Source organism: Mus pahari, chromosome 20 (genome assembly GCF_900095145.1).
Source record: "Mus pahari chromosome 20, PAHARI_EIJ_v1.1, whole genome shotgun sequence".
Lineage (NCBI taxonomy): Eukaryota > Metazoa > Chordata > Mammalia > Rodentia > Muridae > Mus > Mus pahari.
In genome coordinates this window covers 11,582,907-11,598,838 of record NC_034609.1, presented here as the reverse complement: position 1 = coordinate 11,598,838, position 15,932 = coordinate 11,582,907, and positions in this window count along the sequence as shown.

The window sequence follows — 15,932 nt, the reverse complement described above, 5'->3', positions numbered from 1 at the left end:
GNGTGTGTGTGTGTGNGCGCGCGNGNGCGNGTGTGTGTGTGTGTGTGTGTGTGNGNGAGAGAGAGAGAGAGAGAGAGAGAGAGAGAGAGAGAGAGAGAGAGAGTGTATATATAGTGAGGAATAAAGCCCATGGCCTTAGATTGCTGTACAAATGCTCTACCACTGGACTATGTCTTCATCCATTGTGTTTTTGAGACAAGACTCTGTATGTAGCCCAGGCAGGCCTCAAGCCTGTAATTCTGCCTTGGATTTCTGATGACAGGATTACATCTCCAACTTGACCTTGACAGTCTAAGACAGTCAGTGCTTGCCGTGGTTTAGATCCTCAATGTGCCTTGAAGGTCCATACACTGAAGTTTGATCGGCTACCTGTGATACACCGAAAGGTGTTAGAGCCTTTAGGTGAAAGTGAGTCTTACTAGAGAAAATTAGGTCACTGGGGCTGTGCACTTGAAGATTGGGAACTGTCTTAACGTTTTATTGCTGCGACGAAACACCAAGGCCAAAAGGCAAGTTGGAGAGGAAGGGATTATTTGGCGTACACTTTCAGCAGGTCAGAGTTCATCATTGGAGGAAGTCAGGACAGGAACTCAAGCAGGGCTGGAACCTGGAGGCAGGAGGTAATGCAGAGGCCATGGAGGGGTTCTGCTTAGTTGCTTGTTTCCCCTGGCTTGCTCAGCCTACCTTCTTATAGAACCCAGGACCACCAGCCCAAGAATGGAACCACCCTTGATGGTTCACTAATTGAGAAAATGCCTTACAGCTGGATCTCATGGAGGCATTTCCTCAAAGGAGGCTCCTTTCTCTGTGATGACTCTAGCTTACGTCAAGTTGACACATAAAACCAGCCAGTGCTGGAGCCTAAATCCCTTCTACTCTTTCTCTGCCTCCCCACTGCTGAGAGGTAAACAGCTCTACTCCACCATGGACTTCCCGAGAGGATGCTCTGCTTCACCATAGGCCCAAAGCAACGGGACAAAGAGAGCATGGTCTAAAGCGTCTGCAGCCATGACCCAGCCTAAGCCTTTCCTCCTTAGAGATGATTGCCTCTGGCATTTTGTCGGAGTGGCGGAAAAGATGAGTGACAGTGCTGGAAATGACAGCAGGGTTCCTTTGCTCAGCTTATGGATGTGACCAGAAAGAACAAAGAATGAAGAACTGTGCAACCTCACCAGCAGATGAACAAAACCTAGACATGGTGAGTGTCTGGCCTGTGCCTGGGTTTCCTGTACCCACCAGACCTTTCTTATGATGCCACTTCACTCTGAGTTTCTGGGACCCACATCGTCCTCTAAATGTGACTCCCTGGCAGGACCAGCCCAGGTCTAGAAGATGGTAGCTTGGTCCATAACTCAAATGTGTCTCCTTGCAGCCGCTCCTAGCACAGACGCATCTGAACTGCACCTCCGCTCTCTGCCCCACAGCAAGTGAGTGCAAGGTGTCTCTTCTTCCTCTTGGAGATCCAAGAGCCTGGGTTGCTAAATCTAACTCAGCCAAACACGATGGATCCCTCCTCCCTCTCAGGCCCCGTCCTTTTCCTGACCCAATGGTCACCCCCACTCATGGCCACATTCGAGACAAAAAGTTAAGTCAGACATGACAGTCCCTACGAAAGTAAGCAGGCTCACCCTGTTGACGGTTGAAGCAGTACCATTCCCTCACCAAGACAAACGCTTCCCCTGTCCCCATCTTCCTTAAGAGCAAAGCCCCTCAACCTGGAGTGAGGTTCTTAAGTGTCTGGTTGGCAAGCCTGGGCCAGAGGGAGAAATCAGAAGCCCAAGGTCAGAGCATGGGAGTTCTAAAAGCAATGCTTCTAGGTTATTCTAATGCACATCCTCAGGTTAATGACTAAAGGGCTTGGCTTGTGGGCTGAACACAAACTTCTCTCACAAACCCTAGCCAGCTGAACTGCCCTCTAGAATGCAGTGCTCTCTCAGCTACCAGGACTTCATGTGAGGCTCTAAAGTCACCCCGGGCTCCTCCGATTTTGGTCATGAATGATATAGTATATGCACTATATACTCCTGTAACTCTCAAAGGAGCACCAAGAGTGCCCAAGTCTCTTTCTGCAACTCTGCCATGGGCCACAAAGGTTATTGAAGGGATGAAATGAGGTGCTTGCTATATATGACTCCTTGGACCGTACCAGGCACACAGTAAGATGCTGAACTTGCATGCTCCTGTACACTGTGTCCTCGTGTCTCCAGGCCTATCTTCAGAGTTGGCTACTATTATGACATCAGTGCAAGTGGATCACACTTCTGAGTCTTTATCTGCAAAGACGGCCTTCTGGATTCTTGCTTCTTGGTTTATACTCGTGTCTCATAGCTGCATGCATTTTTTTCAATATGGAACATGAACATACACCTTTGTATATGTGTGTGTATATGTATATAATGTATATGAATATGATGTATGTGATGTATATGTGTATGTGTATGCATATATACATATATACATACACACACACACACACACACACACACACACACACACACATATATATATATTCTTTTAAACATTCTTTTAAAGCTTAGGGCCACTGAAGGATGGGTTGTTTTGTGTTGACCTTGCTCCAGTAAGTGATGAGAGACTATAGGCTTTGTCTTTGTCTTCTTTCTGCAAGATGCTCAGCACCACTGTTGGCATTCCACTCTACATCTGAGGAAGACACAGTGCATGCTGGAGAGGTGGTGGGAGAAGTTACTGAGGTAGAGAGTACATCTCCCCTTGGAAGGTGGTGAGGTTCATTGGTTGAAGGTAGGAGACATGAGCAGAGGAACCTAATGACCCATCACATACTCGCTGCTGCCCACTTTGCCAGCACAGGCCCTGGCATGGGGTTAATTGCCTACTTTCCCAACATGTTACCTGGAATCCTTCCCAGCCTGCACAGCTGTCAGAGATGGCCAGTGCCTCTTTAGCGGAGGAACCAGTAGGAGGCTAGGAGGTGGACAGGTGAACTCTCCCCTGTACCTCTCTGTTGCCACCACAAACACCTGGGCTGCCTCTGCCTGACCCTCACCTCCTCCTGAGCCATCTGGCCCAGAACCACCAGTGGGACTGTGGCGGCTGGGATGCAGCTCTGTCGCTCTTTGTCTGTCGGATGCTGGGCTGTCCACCTGGATCAACTTTGAGGCCCCCTAAAACCTCAAGCTCTCACCGAGGTGACACAAAACTTTTTGCAGTCACATTTCAGGGCAAGGAACAAGCGTGGATTTCCCTCAGGAGACAGAGAAGGAAGAGCTCCAATGGTATGGTTTAGGGGCTTCCATTGGTTTCCTGGGGCTATAGCTATGAAGTACCAACAACAGGATGGCTTAAGCAACAGAAGTGTGGAGTCTCTCCTGAAAGATAGAAGCAAGAGAGTTCTAGAGTGACTCTGGGAAGTTCCAGACTTCATATTCCCATGGATTGTGGGTAGCCACCTTCTTCTTGTCACACTTATCTCTTTCATAAATATGTCTCCATGTCCAAATTTCCTCCTTCATAAGAATATCATACATTGGATGCATAAACACCCCCCCCCAGTATGATATTGTCTTAGCATTAGGACTGAAGCAAACAAGCTTTGAAAGCAAACACATTCTACCCACAGCAGAGCTAAAGGCGCCTGTGTCATCACATAGGCCTGGATGCCAACAAGAGCCCTGTGCCTAGATGAGCCCAGCAGCCTTGCTAAGCCACAGTCTCCTCCTCTGTAAAATGAGGTGCTATTAGGCCCAGACTGGGAGTGCAAACTGACATAATGTCTGCACAGCCTTTAACCTGTGAACCAGCAGGTAAGGGCTTGGCAGAGAGCAGTTGCTATTGATTGTCCTACCCATGTGGGTTGGGCAGAGCTGTCCACTCTACTCAGGCAAGGTCTTCTCAGTCAAGGTAATTGAGGAATGAGAGTCAGATTCCATCCCCAAGGCTGAGCAACTCTCCCGTAGCCTAAGACTTAGGAAATGCTTTAGAAATAAGAACAAAGATTTCCATTGCAATTCAAATTCCTTTGGTAAAGAAGCAAAAGGCTCCTGGGAACAAAGAGTGTGAAGCAGAATTAACCTTTGGGATAATAGCAATGCCTGTTATCTCATATTTTCAACAGAAGCCAACTTTTAGAAAGTATTGTCTTCCTTGTATCTTGGTTCTCTTTGTCTTTGGAGGAAGGGAGGAGGCCAGAAGCTCAGGAATGGAGTTCTTGAAGCCTGGAGCCTTTTTTTTTGCTAGGAATCTTCCTCCTATTTCATAGTCATTTTCAAATATTATAAGGGACCAAAAGGAAACAGACTCCTGCTTAAATGTGTCTTCTGTCTTCCAAACTGAAAGGTCTCCTGTCTGCAGCAGAACATCACCACAATAGCCGTGTTCCTATCCAATTAGGAGCCTGAGCTGATAAAATATGTCCTGCCAAGAATAGCAATGAGAGAGAGAGAGAGAGAGAGAGAGAGAGAGAGAGAGAGAGAGATTTTTTTCTTCAAAAGTATGGAAAAAAGGGCTTTTAATCAAAAAGGCAGATCTTTCTTTTTATTACCAAGGATAATACAATATGAATTTCTCCTCCAAACCATACATAATGAAGGTAAAATGAATCATGGGAAATTCTCTTCAGAACCATGAGATTCTGATGAGGATGGGAGCTTAGGACGTTTCTTTTACTTGGCTAGAATCATTATCTACTTTTTCTCCATAGAAGATATTTTCTTTTTATTCAAAGAACTGGCCAGATGCCATGGGCAGGTGGCACCAAGTCCCCCAAGCATGAGCACACACTAATCCCTGCAATGGCTATCTCACTGTCAAACTGCTAGACTGTCCTACCTACCAGCTCCTGTCTTCCTCTGCTTTGTCAAATGATAGTCTGGGTACTGGAACAATGGAACTCTCGTTTGTGTGAGTAAACTTTGAATAAAACAGATAATGTGGGCGGACATCAATCGGCTGAAGGTCTTTCCAGCTGGGGTTTTGGCCCAAGAGTCTGCCCGGTAGAGTTGGCACTCGTCTGTTTCTGTGGTCAGGTAAATCATAGTGTCCTTTCCCTTCCATCCTTGTCCACCCTTATCTCTTCCAACCCCCCCCCCCAAAAAAAACACTCAGTGGTAGGGGGACAAAAAAGGTTAGAAAGGAAAGGGGGCATTGATATTGTTGGACTCCTTCCTGCTGATTAGGGGCATCGAATTCCTTTGGGCAAGACCAATCTTCATCTTCAGGATATCTCCAAACAGCTGTCAGCAATCAGCAATCCTGCAAAAAGTACACAGCACACAGCAACAGTCGCAAAAACAGCGGCAGTGGCGACGGTGGTGGTAGCAGCTGCAGCAACAGGGGGAGCAGCTACCACTTTTCTCCAGACTCTGGCATCTTATCTCCTCGGAAGAGTCCCCAGAATTCCAAATGTTAACTGTCTTTGGCTAGCAAAATCATGCCCCTGTAGAGCATGAGGCAAATCACAGTCATCTGCTGTGGACAATGTAAAGCAGACCCGCATACCACACGGGATTCAAGCAAAAACATAGCCCTATAACATTTCTGTGTTTAAAGAAACCAAAATTCTCACTGCAAGGAGGTGGTCCTGAGTATGGGGGCACCTCATTCAGTCACAGTGACCCGCCAAGAAGAGAGGGGTCTGAGTTTGAAGAGGAGATGGTGCGAGAAGAGAGCTTACAGTTGTAATGCATTTATTTATTGTGGATAAGAGGTCACGACCCAAGGCGTCCAGCTTCTGCTGGAGAAGTCCCCAAGACAAGGGACCCACCCCAGTAAACTCTCAGCTTGAGGTTTTTGGTCCCCAGATTTGAAAATGGGGAAGTCTGCGCTCTTTCAAGTCACTAGGTTTGTGGTTTAGTTTTTAAGGGGGTGGGGCAGGGAGATATGAATCCAGTGTGCTGAAACTACCAAAGTGAACTTGGGTGTGACTGAAGGTGATTTAAGATCCCATGTCTTACAACAGGTATAATAATCACTGTTGAAGCTTAGGATCCTTCCTGGCAAGAAGTCCAGGGGCAGACACCCCAAAGAGTATCTGCAGGAAATCCACAGAGGAAGAAAACACAGCATGAAGTGAACATCACAATCCTTCCAGTCACCCATCATCACACTCATGACATAAGACAAAGAGACACTTCTGCAACCACCACCTAATACACACCTCAAGCTATGCCTCCAATGGAGGAAAGGTCTGTGGTGAGGCAATCCTTCAAGAGTGGCTGGTGGGAATGCAGATGAAAATGACCGTTTGGGAAATCATTTGGCTCCTTTTTTCATCCCTTTAACCACATGCTCACTTTCAGGAATGCAGCCCATCGCTTCTCGGCCTTTTGGCTAAGATCAAGTGTAGGAATGCAGCCCAAGGAACCAACCAGAGGTGAATGAACAGGCATGCGCTGTAACAGCCATGATGGAAAGATTGAGATATCACCATCAATGCCACAAGGGAAAGAAGCTACTGTAGTTAATAGTGTGCAAAGTAGCTCAACACTTCTGTACTGGGATGGTGTCAGCAACAATGGTTAGTGAGAGCTCCTAAAGTCTGCCTCTGGGTGAAGCAAGAAAAAAAATCTAGCAAAAGTAGGCAGAATCTGCTTGTCGCACTTACAAACTATAAACAAAACCTTGCAGCAATCCAGGGAAAGTGTGCCAAGAAAATAGCTGTGTGGCGGTGGTAAGTGTTGTTAGGTTTTTGCTGCCATCGGTACATCCCTTGCTGCTTAGCTCAGAACTAGGAAGTAAACCTCTGGTCCTCCATCCCAGCCCAAGAGAAGCAGAGACAGGCTTGATAATCCTAACTATCAGTTCCAAACGATCCGATTCCACGGAACTCTGCTCAAGCACTCATCTAACTTTAGACTAACACGGGCCTCCAACAGCCACATGGGACATTTGTCAAAACTCGGGCAAATACTTTAGCTGCTGGTGTGTGAGGCAATGAGTAACAGCTGGGGTGGGGCCTAGGCTGACTAAAGCTGAGGAAGATGAAAAGCTGGAGGGTGAGGTGCTTGGAGAGTTCAAAGCCTGTAACCTCTTCTGGGAATTTGGAAAGTCTTGTTCGTTCCCAGTGCACAGACTTGGGACCTGAAAGCCTTCATCTCTGACTGATCTTGAAATTCTCTACAGTGGGGAAGAAGGCCGACGAAATGCATGAACTTTCCTGGCTAGTTGCACACAAACCGCAAAGGCCACCAAATATTTTGGTTTCAGGCTTTGGCCACTAAGCCAGTGAGCACCGGTGTCAGAGGGTGCACATCACAAAGGACACAGACCTCACAGTTGTTCATAAATGTCACCAAATGAACAAATACAGTAAGGTGCAACACGCCTGCTCATTCTTCAGAGCTACCACATCATGATATTCAAAATACACAATTGTTAACTCCAAGATCACACGGTAGACGACATGGACCCCACACACGAACCGTGAAATCACAGTCACTCGTCCCTCCTAAAGCCCACACAGTGAACTTACCTAATCAAGATGACAACACTGGCCTCTTGCACTATCATCTAAGTGTATGGCATCTCATGGAGACTTAACTTAGATTCAAAGACACAAGTGAAAGGTTGAAAGTAAGAGAAAGGGAAGAGAGTGTGAGAGAGGAGGAGAGAGAGAGAGAGAGAGAGAGAGAGAGAGAGAGAGAGAGAGAGAGACTTTGAGATTGATCCCTAGTACCAACTGCAAATACACACACACCACCACCACTACCACCACATACCTACAGGCAAGAATAAGATCAAATCAACTTGTCCTCAAGACAAAACGTCCTCTAAGACTCAACGTAAAGAATATGCTGATGAGTCAGTACAGCAAGAGTAATATATATATTCTTACCCACAGATCGCCAAAGTGCAGAGAGGAAACATTGACGGGACAAATTGGAAGTAGATGGTCCCACTGGGACAGCTGGAGAACTAACACCTCACCTTCAGTTATGGACAATTGGACAGAAGATCATCAAACAAACAGTAGATTTGACAACACAATAAACCCACAGATGTTCCTTATGTTAAAACATGATTATGTCCTCAAGAGCTAGGTTAAACTTAAAAGTGCATTTTAGGGGCTAGAGGTATAGCTCAGTTGTAAAGTGCTTGCCCTTCATGCACAGAGCCATAAGTTTGAGCCCCAATAACTCATCAAACTCGTCATAGTGGTCACACACTCATCACCCCACTATGTGTTGTTAATAGCATGGTCTCCCTATAGGTTCTTTATAGCGTGGTCCCACTATGTGGTGAAAGCAGGAGGATCAGGAGTTCCAGGTTCAGGACCAGCCTGAGCTACATGAGTCTGTATCTCCAAAAAGTGCATTTGATATATTTTTAGCCTGGCACATATCTTCCCTTAGCCCACCCTGCTGTAATTGTCCTCAGAGCATTAGCACATAATTGAGCAAAATGATCTCAAACAAAGACTATTTTGAAATGGTTTTAAATCTAACATGTAGTTTATTACATACTACAGTGAAAATAAAAACCAGAATTGGTTTCTGTGCTGCTTGCCTGGGAAAAGCTGAGGATTTACAGCATAGTGTCTACTCAGTGCCTGTTGTTTTTACACCGTCATAGATAAAAGAAAAGCCTTTTAAGTTGAGCCATGGTAAGTCAGGGACTATCTGCAGGACTAATACAGACCCACAGAACACTCTACACCACAGCACCAGAGCAGACACGTTTATGTGTACATGGAAGAAGAATAAAGTATATTTTGTTCCACAAAACAACTCTCAAAACAATTTGAATGAATGAAATAATATTTTCCTTAGTTACTTTCTTTCTTTTTTTAAAGATTTATTTATTTATTATATGTAAGTACACTGTAGCTGTCCTCAGACACACCAGAAAGGGGCGTCAGATCTCGTTATGGATGGTTGTGAGCCACCATGTGGTTGCTGGGATTTGAACTCAGGGACCTTTGGAAGAGCAGTCGGGTGCTCTTACCCACTGAGCCATCTCACCAGCCCCCTTAGTTACTTTCTTGTTGCCAAGATAAAGTACTGAGCTAGTTACTTTCTGTGGCTATGACAAAATACCAGGCTCTTAAGCAACACAGGGAAGAAGCTTTCTATTGGCTCCCAGTTTCAGAGAGAAACTCTGAGCTGATGGGGGAGGCCTGACCACAGGCAGCCCAAACAGGGAGCTAAGAGATCACACATCATCGTGCACACACAAAGCCGAGGGGGAACTGGAAGTGGGACAAGGCTACCCACTCCCCCAGCCCCAGTAACACGCTTTCTGCTGGTCGGCTGCACACCTCCTGTAACAATGCCAACAACTGGGGATCAAGTGTTCAAGAGCAGCTCAAGGAGCAAGGGTCTGTTTTAGCTTATCATTTCGAAGGGACACATTCCATCATGGCCACAGGCAGGCAAGGTATGGTGGTGGGAGCAGGGGACTGGTTGGTGATCCTGAGAAAGAACACACAGTAGGACCATGCTATAAAGAACACATAGTGGGACCATGCTATAGAGAACCTATAGTGAGACCATGCTATTAAGAACACATAGTGGGACCATTCTATATAGCCTCAATATCCACCCCGTTTGACCCACTTCCTCTAGCAAGGCTTCACCTTCTAAAGGTTCCATAGCCTTCCCAAACTAGCTGGGGACCAAGGCTTCAAACACATGAACCTCGGAGAGCATTTCATACACATGTCACATGTATGAAACACTTCCTCTAGCAAGAACTGAAAATTCAGCCAAAATTCCAAGGTAGAAATTAATTTTAAAAATTCAAAAGACTGTGAAAACCAAACCAAAACAAAACAAAACTGAAACTGAAATTTAACGAACGACACCAGGAGAGCATGGTCTGAAGAATCCACTATACGGGGCTCACAGGGGCTTAGAGACGGAAGGGGTAACCACGGAGCCTGCATGGGTCTATGCTAGGTCCTCTGCATATACATTGTAGTGTTTAGCTTGGGGTTTTTGTTGGACTCCTAGCACGGGGAATGGGGCTGTCTCTGGCTCCTTTGCCTGCTCTTGGGACCCTTTACCTTCTACTGGGCAGACACATCCAGTCTTGGTATGAGGGTTTGCATCTAGTCTTATTGTAATTTGTTATGCCGGGTTTAGCTGATATCCCTGGGAGGCCTGCTCTTTTCTGAAGGGAAATGGAGGCTCTGGGGAAGACAAAGGTGGGGGGAGAGAACTGAGAGGAGAGGAGTGAGGGGAGGTTGCAGTCAGAGTGTATTGTATGAGATAATAATAATAATAATAATAATAATAATAATAATGATAATAATAATAATAATAAAATCTACAGGACTGTGGAAACAAAGCAATGCATTCTGGAATATAACCAAAGGGCCAAAGAAAAGTTATATGTAAAAGTAAAAAAAAATAAAATAAAACAAAATTAACAAGATGAAAAATGCAAGATTCCAAAATCACAGGATGCAGTAAAAGTGGTTTTAGAGGGAAATTCTTAGCTGTATGTGACTATCATAATTAATAATGCCCCAAATATTTCAAAATCACCTGAAAACCAGATTGTAAATATTTTACCACAAGAAAGGATACCTATGTAAAAAAAAAAAAAAAAAAGGATGGGTTTGCCAAGTAGCTTAACAATTTCACCGGTAAAGCATACATCAAAACACCATATTACACTCCATAGATACAGTCTGTCGATTACAAATAATAAATGAAGAATTTAAAAAATATATCCACAGTGAAAAGAAGATATCATGAGTGATAACTTTAGAGATTGGACAAATAAGAGCAAACTAAACCCAGAGAGGAATCAGGAATCAGATTAGGGAAGAGAGATCAAGCTTAGTCTCGGAAAACAGTATGCAGAACAAAAACGAAAGCTGTCACTTTGCAAAGATCACTGACCTTTCACAGTAAAGGCCACGAAGTCGATGATGCCATTATGATCCCTGCTTCACAGATGGCCAAGCCGAGGCAGAGCGGAGTCTACCCATTCACAGGTAGACAGTTATTAAAGCCTTACTCAGGGCCAGGATGTGGGCAAGGCTCTAGAAGGCAGAGGTGAGCAAGATGCACACTCAAGAAACTCGTCTCAAGGAGAGGCATGCACCCACACAGGTGGGGAGCTGCCCTGGGGTTCAGCAGGGACGCCCACAGAAACCAAATTTTGATGGAGAGAAGGCCTTGTAGATGAGCAGGTGGTGCCAGACTGGACCCCAGTTGACAGAGGTCTGTCCACAGTAGGCATACAGAAGCCAGCTCAGCACCCTTGGGCCCTGCTAGTTTGCCACATAGGTTCCTTTCTGGGCCTCAGCTCTCCACACTAAGGCCTTTCTCCCCTTTCCCTGACTGTTCTGCGAAGGGAGATGGGAGAAAGTGTCTCCTCCTCAAGTTCCTGGACCCTTTGGACGGGTCTGCTTGCTGGAAGACTGAAAGGCCCAAAGCTACAAGGGCAGGCTCTGTGCTGGGCATGTAGCCTGGTGGACTCACTGCTAGAGCAGGTACCAGGAGAGAGGAGGGTGGGATGGATTCTGACTCAGAGACATGGCCTTTAGACACAGGGCCTCTTTGCCCCACAACCAAAAGGCCAGACACACAACCACAGCTACCTCCCTGTCTTTATAGCATGGAGGTTAAAAGCGGGATCCGGGCAACCAGTTGCTGAGATGTCTGTGCTCTGCTCCTTGCTTCATGGCTACTTCATCCAGGTCTCAGAATAAGTCACTTAAGCTACTTAGAGCCATTTATATCCTTACAATAGAGATGCAGTTGCTCCTTACCCATAGGGGTCTCTTGCTGGACTCCTTATGGATGTGAAATGTTTAGATGCTCGGTCCTTTATATAAAATGGCACAGTAGTATCTTATAACTTGTAACATCCTCCTATGTAGTTTACATACTTCTAATACCTAATAAAATGTAGTCATTTTATAAATAGTTGTCATGCTGTGCTATTTAGGGAATAATGACACACAAAAAAACTGGCTGTTTAACAGATGTATCATTTTTAAAAATATTTTTAATCTGCAGTTGGTTTCATCTGTGGAAGTGGCATTTCCTGATGAGAAAGGCCAACTGCATTTATTTCTTTGACGCGCTTGAGACCAAATGAGATGATATATTTTTAAATGTTGAGGATGGTAGACAATAAATATTATCCATTTTTAAAAAATCAGTACAATTGACAAAATAGATTGACCATCTAGATAAAATTCAAATTACTGAAATCCAAAATGAGCATGAGAATGCTGTGATTGATCTTGCAGGGGTGGAAAAGGATTCTGGGAGAAATTATGAATGATAACATGCCAAGAAATTAGACAGCAGCAGAAATGAACAAGTTCCTAGAAACACACATTACAACTGAATAAGAAATAGAAAATCTGAGCATATTCATAACAGGAAATTGAGTAATTTAAAAATCTCCCAACAAAGACACTCCTACAACCAGATGCTTCCAGAAGAATCCACACTCATCTTTCACAATGTACTTCAAAAGAGGGAAGGACACTGCCTAGCTCATCCTATGAAAATGGCACCGCTGTGATACAGGAGTCAGACACAGGTATCACGAGAAATCTACAGACACCCTAAAGGGTCTACCCTTAAAAGATAGGATCCTCAATGAAATGTTAGCTGGCTGGATCAAGCAGCCTGCCCTGAAGGTCATTTACATGCCCAAGTTGAGGTTATGCCAGAAATGCTAAAGTGTGTCAATCTGCAAAAATCAACGGGAGCACCCCACACAGAGAGAAGAGAGAAAAGCCACACGGTGGTCCCATCTGACACAGAAAACGCATTTATTTGTGGTCATAGTTTTGGAGGGTCCAGCCCACAGCTGGCTGGTTGGGTTGCTTGGGAGCCTTTCATGGTGCACATCATTATAAGAATATGTGGATAAGCAAACCCACTGGGAAGTTAGAGAAAAGAGCTTGGACCTACAATCTCCTCTGAGGGCATCTCCCCCATGATCTAAAGATCTCTCACTAGACTTGCCTCTTAAAGATCCCACACCTTCCAATAGCACCCAGCTAGGGACCATTCCTTTGACACATGAGCCTTGGGTAGCATGGTTGATTCAAACTACAGCAGATGTCCCACTAGGCCCTCATCTGTATAAAGGATGCAAGCCTGCTTCAGCAGCACCAGAGTCACATGATCTTTTATAAATGGCCGCCAAATTCTGATTTTGCTACCTACTAAGCAAGTAGGTAACTGTGAGCCATCGCACAACTTCTCTGTGCCTCAGTGATCCCATTGTAAGTGAGGCAGAGAAAGCAGGAGTCCTACTGTATGGCTGAGGTGTGGCCATTGATGGTGCTGTGAAAGCCCATAGTGTTAGAACGGCAGTAGGTCACAATCAGTTTAATTCAGACAGAAAATTTGTTCTTGTTTAGCCACTGACATTCATGCTTGAATTCAATCCCTTATGAGATACTGCAAAGTGGGATGGGTGGGACTTTTCTATGGCTTACTTCTAATTTAAACTTAAAAACAACAGGAAACACTTAAACTTACTGAAAAGGATGTAGAATATTATATAGACATCGGGACATTTGACATCATAGTATATTACATTGGTATTATATTAGTATATTACATTATTATTATATTATGTATAAATATTATATTCTGTCAAATATATTTGCTCTGCTTTTTGTTGTATTTATTGCTTCATTTATTTTTAAAATTATAATATAATTATATCATTTTCTCTTTCCTTCCCTCCCAATAAACCCTTCCACATACCTCTCCTTGTTCCCTTCCAAGTTCATGGCCCCTCTTTATCGTTAATTGCTGTGACATATGTATGGGTATAAATATTCCCAAATGTAACCTGATCATTCCACTATGTAATGTGCTGGCAACTGGTGTCGGAGAAGCAGTTGGTGTGCTCACCCCTGGGAAAAGCTGTTGCTCCTACTTTAGCATGACTACTGCTGATGTGCTTGCTCAGAAACCAGGTATGGTCAGTCCTGTTAGTGAGACTTAATGGGTGTGGTGTCTGATATCACCAGGAGACATAGTTTCACGGTAAACTCCCTGGTCCTCTGGCTCTTCTCATCCTTCTGCCCATCCTTCCGTCATGTCCTTGAGGTTTAGGTGTGAGAGTTGCATTGTAGATCTATCCACCAGAACAAGGCTCTACGACTCTGCAGTAAGACTGGTTGTGGTTTTCGATAATGATCTCTCCATCAGCTGAAAGAGAAAGTTTCATGATAAAGGGTGAGAATTCCACTCATCTGTAGCTATAAGGACAAAGGTTTAGAACGTAGTTAGGGATTATGCTGGTGTAGTAAAGTGGTAGCTGCAGGTTCTCCTCCAAGATTCCAGTATTTCATTAGTCTGGGGTAGTTAGCTATGTTTCTGGTACAGGATTGTTTTCACTTTGATGAACAGGTTTTAAATCCAATTTGAGAGCTTGGTTGCTACCAAGGTGTGTGTGGCAATACAGCACCCTAATGCTATTAGTCCATCTTGGTCATTGTGGCTCATGGGTGTCCTAGCTGGGTGAGACTGTTGGTTGATTCATTTCTATGATAGCTTCCACGGTGTCTTCTGGTACCATGAAAACTTGTCCTCAGGCCGGAGGCTTTCAGGTCAAGAAATTCTAATAGATTGACAGATGAATGGGTTAAGAAGTGGTTCAAGAATGGTTTTGTCATACAAGGCAGTGTAGTGCAACTGAGTCTTTGACACACTCTGACTTGTGCTTTCTTAGGGTTCTTACACCAAGAAGGGCATCTTCCAGCCAGGTGTGGCTCCTCAACTCTGGCTCAGGAGTGTAAGCCCAAATAAAGCCCCTAGCATGATGTCATGAGCAACAAGAGTCTGAGGTACCCTCCTTTTCTTCCCACTACAATTACAATGCAGGTGACATTCACCGCAAGGCAAACCATGCTAAATTCCAGATTTGTATGCATGAATCCTAGCCAAACTAACTTTAAAAAAATGTTTAACCGCAGACACACTCTTGAGATAACCCACTAACACATCAATCCATTAATATATGCATTACATAAAAGGGTTGATCCATTCATAAAGGCACAGCCCTAATCATCCCTTAAAGTTCCCATTGCTGCCAACTCATTCTATCTCATATTGGGGATTAAACAATGGGTCAGGAAGAGACAAACCATATCCAAACTAGATTAGTCATCGGTCTTGTTGCTATGACAAAATATCTGATGAGCGTTACTTAAAGGAGGAGAATTTGCTCTGGTTTCTGGTTCCCATCTTAGTGGAGAAGCCATGGTGGGAGAACTCCACCTGGGCCAGAAGTGTATGGCAGACGCTCCTTACATGAAAGAAGAGCAGAAGGCAGAGAAGATAGACTGGAGCCTGGGGCAGATAATGACGTTCGACAGTCCACTCTTCCTTACCTATTTCTTCTAGGCTAAGCCCACATCCTAAAGGATTCACAACCTTTGAAAGCACCGCAAGGTTTGGGTGGCCATTGGAAACATATGAGCCTGTCAAGAATGTTCTGAAGTCAAGCCACAACACATCACAGCTTCAACAAACAACTTTCCATATCTCACAGGCCGACTATACTTCTGCAAGTATAAGGTCACCCTATTGCCACACATTTTAAAAGCTGGTTGCTGATGTTTCTGGCTTTGAGTTTCATGGGCTTCAATGGTCTAGCCCAAAGCAAAGGAAGCACTGTGTGTCACAGGAGAGGAAGGACAGTTACACATCACAGGCATGGGATAGCAGGGTTGGAGAACTGGCTTAGAGGACTAGGGTAATGGGTTTCTCCATAGACATCCTGCAGTACAGGGATTGAAGACACTCTATGCTGCCCTGGGGATTTGTAAAACCTAAGACCCTTGCAAAGTGGAGGAGATGGGAGACAGGCACACATCTGCCACTCCAGCTGGGCAGTGATGTAAGGTTAGCTACATCACATTTTGTTTTACTCCTTTGTCTTTTAATCATTACAATACCTTTTAGGCATGAATTGTCCATCGAACTTGTTATATTCTCCTGCCTCTTCAATATATCCTACGG